This window comes from Muntiacus reevesi, chromosome 20 (assembly GCF_963930625.1).
Source record: "Muntiacus reevesi chromosome 20, mMunRee1.1, whole genome shotgun sequence".
Taxonomy (NCBI): Eukaryota; Metazoa; Chordata; class Mammalia; order Artiodactyla; family Cervidae; genus Muntiacus; species Muntiacus reevesi.
Window position 1 is genome coordinate 3,853,087 of NC_089268.1, and position 4,979 is coordinate 3,858,065.

Consider the following 4,979-nt stretch of genomic DNA (forward strand, 5'->3'; position numbering starts at 1 on the left):
ACCATATGTACTATATATATCCCTTGCTAAAAAACATACTTCAAATAATAATTTAAATAGCCATAAGTAGTATGTGTATGTATACACACACACACAATAGAATAATATGTGTAGTAGCAATAATAATAGTAAGCTTATATATATGTTATTCATGATCATTTAAATTAGTATTTTGCTACTATTATAAATATACTACTATTTATACATGTATGTATGTATACATGTAAAAAGTAAAACCATGTATATATTATATATATATATATATATAATATATACCCTATCTTATTGTAAGCTATTCAAGCATATATATGTTACATACATTCTATTATTGAGTGTATAAGTGGATGGATTTTATGTCAGACTACATAATCATATCCTCTGAAACTAGGAATTCCATGTTTAGTTTCCCTTTTCCTGCAGAATTATTGTATTTTCAAGTGTTTTCTAAGGAGGCCAAAGTGAGTTTCACATGTATTGTATAGTTTTCTTTATTAACTCAAACTATCCCAACCACAGTCCTCAAATTCAGTTGAAAGCTCTTTATCATTTTTGAGTGATGCTGTAATAGATGTCCAAAACAAAATGCCACTTTGTTTTTGTAGATAATTAAATTATGTGATAGTTTTTCCAATTCAGAGTGTAAAATACTGCATTTTACTTGGCACACTACTGCAGGTGCAAAAATTTTAATATTTATTAATTTGAATTATTTTTAAGTATACCACTCATTTAATCAAACAAAAACTGAGTAGATATTAGGTAGTCTAGGGCACACATTCATTTCTAAAATAAGCCTGATAAAGCTAGACATCTAAAGCTACATCTAAAGAATGAGATCTTCCATCTTCATCAGAATCCAACTCTCAAATGCTCTGGTGCTGGCATAACAGAATCTAAGGAATTCCTGATTTCCTGGTAAGTCAGCTTCCCATCCACATCACAGTCAGTGCTATGGAGCAAGTCCTGAAGATCTTCAATACTAGAAATTACTGATAAAGAGACAGGTCTTACCTGGGCAGTTTTCTCAATCTGATCTCCAAGAGACTGTGGGAATTTTGGCAATGCTGAGGGCTTTGATTTGAAACCCTGTGCTTGCTCTTCATTTGGTAGTCTCTGGAGGCCTGTGGCTCTCAGCTTTGTCTGTGAGAGCACTGATCAGCTACAGTTTCTCTCTGACCTTGAATATCTGAGACTCTGAACTATCCTCTTTCTTTCTTGTTGCTGTTCAGTCACTCAGTGGTGTCTTTTTGTAACTCTGGACTGCAGCAGCACATCAGGCCTCCCTGTCCCTCACCACCTCCCAGAGTTTGCCCAGGTTCATGTCCATTGCATTGGTGATGCTATCTAACCATCCTATCCTCTGATGCCCTCTTCTTTCTTTATGCTGTGGGATTTTACAAACTCTATTCTGCTGGTCACTTGATGCAAAGACTCTTTCTGGAGAGACAGCTCTATCATTCACCACATTGGAGGACAGGTTCACTTGCTTTTCTACCTTGCTTATAGCAACCAGAACTCTTTCTATCAAGTTGACTCTCTGGGTAAGACTATTAACTGCCTCATTCATTCCCCCGAGTTTAAGATACTTCCATCGCTGGTACTCCCCTGGGGCACTGTTTACCTCCTCTAAAAAACTATGGAGGTACAGGATATCCTGTTTCAAATTCACACTGTCTGTTTTGTTGTCAAGTTCAGTTATAGTTGGAAGTGATAGAATGATCTGGTTGCTTCCATTGGTCTCCTTTAGGGCATGCTGATTCATGCCACTCTGAAGTAACTTTATGATTTCTTGTATTCTCCCACAGTCTTCTGTATTGCCTCCACAGCAAGACAGATGGATGTTGTTTAAAGTGTTGCCAATAGAAGTTATACTCTTCTGAAGTCCCTCTACAGTGGCAGGCAGGCTAATTAAGTCTGCAGCTAACTTGACATTGGCTTTGAGGTGGTTTATTGCAGAAGTTAATAGAGAAATCTGCTTATTCATTTCTGTGATGTTTATCCAGACTTTGTTCAACCCCAGCTCTTCAGATTCAATCTTCTTAAGTTGTTTTTGTTGGCTAAGTAGCTCTTCCTTAACTTCTGGAGCTTCTTGGAACAGCTTTTCTGATTAGATCCCATTGTTCTAAACTTCTCCTTGCTGTTGTTGCCATTTAGTCACTCAGTCATGTCTGACTCTTTATGACCTCATGGACTGCAGCATGCCAGGCTTCCCTGTCCTCCATCATCTCCTGGAGCTTACTCACATGCATATCCATTGAGTCAGTGATGCCATCCAAACATCTCTTCCTCTGTCAGCCCCTGCTCCTCATGTCTTCAGTCTTTCCCAGCGTCAGGGTCTTTTATAATGAGTTGGTTCTTTGCATCAGGTGGCCAAAGTATTGGAGCTTCAGCTTCAGCAGCAGTCCTTTCAATGAATATTCAGGATTGATTTCCTTTAGGATTGACTGGTTTGATCTCCTTGGAGTCCAAGGGACTGCAAGAGTCTTCTCCAACACCACAGTTCAAAATCATCAATTCTTTGGCACTCAGCCTTCTTTATGGTCCAACTTTCACATCCATACAGGACTACTGGGAAAGTCATAACTTTGACTATACAGATCTTTGTTGACAAAGTAATGTCTGTTTTTTAACATGCTGTTTAGGTTGGTCATAGCTTTTCCTCCAAGGACCAAATGTCTTTTCATTTCATGTTTTCAGTCACCATCTACAATGATTTTGGAGCCCAAGGAAATAAAGTCTGTCACTGTTTCCACTGTTTCCCCATCCATTTGCTATGAAGTGATCCTGGAGTGGGAAGTCAAGTGGGCCTTAGGAAGCATCACTACGAACAAAGCTAGTGGAGGTGATGGAATTTCAGCTGAGCTATTTCAAATCCTAAAAGATGATGCTGTGAAAGTGTTACACTCAATATGCCAGCAAATTTGGAAAACTCAACAGTGACCACAGGACTGGAAAAGATCAGTTTTCATTCCAATCCCAAAGAAAGGCAATGACAAAGAGTGTTCAAACCAGCGCACAATTCCACTCATTTCACATGCTAGCAAAGTAATGCTCAAAATTCTTCAAGCTAGGCAACAAGAGTACTTGAACCTAGAACCTCCAGATGTTTAAGTTGGATTTAGAACAAGCCAAGGAACCAGAGATCAAATTGCCAACATCCATTGGATCATAGAAAAAGCCAGATAATTCCAAAAAAAAACCATCTACTTCTGCTTCACTGACTATGCTAAGGCCTTTGACTGTGCAGATGACAACAAACTGTAGAAAACTCTTAAAAGGATGGTAATTCCAGGCCACCTTACCAGCTTCTTGAGAATTCTGTATGCAGAGCAATTTGCATCGACACCAAGCCAACACAGGCCAGGACACAGGCAGTAAGGATGACAAAAGCACAGAGGGGATATCAGATCTTGCAGTATCATAAATAGTCTCCCTTGGCAAGGCCAGAGCGATTCCACCTGCACCAAATTCCTCTTCCTCCTCTTAGCTAGACTCAGAGTTAGGAGGCTCAGTGCAAAGCAGGCATTGGCCTGAGCCTTTCTTGGGGTTCTTTTTTCACTTGTCCCCAGCCAAGCCTGCCAATGCATTGAGCTTTGAGCTTTTTCATCTTCTTGTGTGGGGTAAGTAAAACACCCACTCCTGAGCTGCAAGGTTCTACCAGACATCTACTTCTCTTGCTTCCTTGGAGCTGTCTTCCAGGGTGAGAAATCCTGGGTCAGAGCCCTTCTGGTCAGTCCCACCCAGCAGTAGTTCTGCCCAGATCTGGTGGGAGCTTGGAAGTTGGAGTCCAGAGGGAACTGAAACTCACTTGGATAATCACACAAAGATAGCCAGGGAGCTGGTGATCCAAATTAATAAAGCCCTCAGTATGGAGTGTCAGTTACTTAGGATACTGGGGAGGGGGTCAACTTATTTCTCAAAGATGAAAAGTCAAGTCAAGAATGAAAGTTTCTGAGCCTTGGTTAATAGATAGTATTTCTAAGAGTACTCTAGGAGCTGGGGAAGGACACACAGATAGGTGTTTTGGACTTATGGGTAGGATTTCCAATGGAAAGAAAAAAAGAAACTTGCTTTTGAGTGGGAGGAGGGGGAGATGCCGAGTGAGACCTTAGGGAGGTTCTGGTCTTTCCCTAGCAATCAGCAGGAAGGGTCTTCCTCCCAATCACTACAATCTGGGCAGAAAAAGCACCCAAGTCTGAGATGATCACCATCCTCCCACCTCATCCTGAGTGTGAAGGGAGCCAGAGGTCAAGGAAGACCCAGAGCCTGGCCACGAGGATTGGGCCTGAGAGGAGCGAGTTCCATGCCTGGGGAGACCCCAGTCCTGTGGTCTGGGCCTGGGGGTATGGTGAGGTGGGGAGATGGCAACTCAGCCCACCTGAAGCACCCACTCCCAGAGTTTGAGTAGCTCCAGGTCAGGTGAGTCTGAGCAATTCACATGCGAGTCCTCAACTCCAGCCGCAACTCTGGCCTCCTCTTGGGCTATGGCCTCAGATGCTCCCAACCTGCTGCTGGCAGGGGCAACCATGGGCTCCAGACCTGTGCCAGCTGCTCCAACCCCAGCTTCCTTCCCCTTTGGCAGTGGCTGCAGGTCTGTTTTCTTTTTTTTTTTTTTAATTTTTATTTATTTGTTTATTTGGGGCTGTGCTAGGTCTTCACTGATACATGCAAGCTTTCTCTAGTTGCAGTTTGTGGGGGCTACTCTCTAGTTGCAGTGCAGAAGCTTCTCACTGCAGTGGGTTCCCTTGTTTCCCTGGGACTCTAGGTGCTTTGGCTTCAGTAGTTGCAGCAAATGGGCTTAGTTGCTCCATGGCATGTGGAGTCCTCCCTGGCCAAGGATAGAACCTGTGTCCCTTGACATTGGCAGGCAGATTCTTAACCACTGGACCCCCAGGGAAGTCTGTGTTTCTGTGTTTGTAAAGTGTAGAATTTCCAGAAAAAAAGTATACCTACAAGCACCGAGGGAAGTCTTGTAATGC

The 4,979-nt window shown here is 42.4% G+C and overlaps 1 pseudogene; it reads right to left on the reverse strand.

Moving 5' to 3' along the window:
* Window positions 1-803: 803 nt before the first annotated feature.
* LOC136151832 (EF-hand calcium-binding domain-containing protein 14-like) lies at window positions 804-4,528 on the reverse strand (annotated as a pseudogene).
* Between the last annotated feature and the right edge of the window lie 451 nt (window positions 4,529-4,979).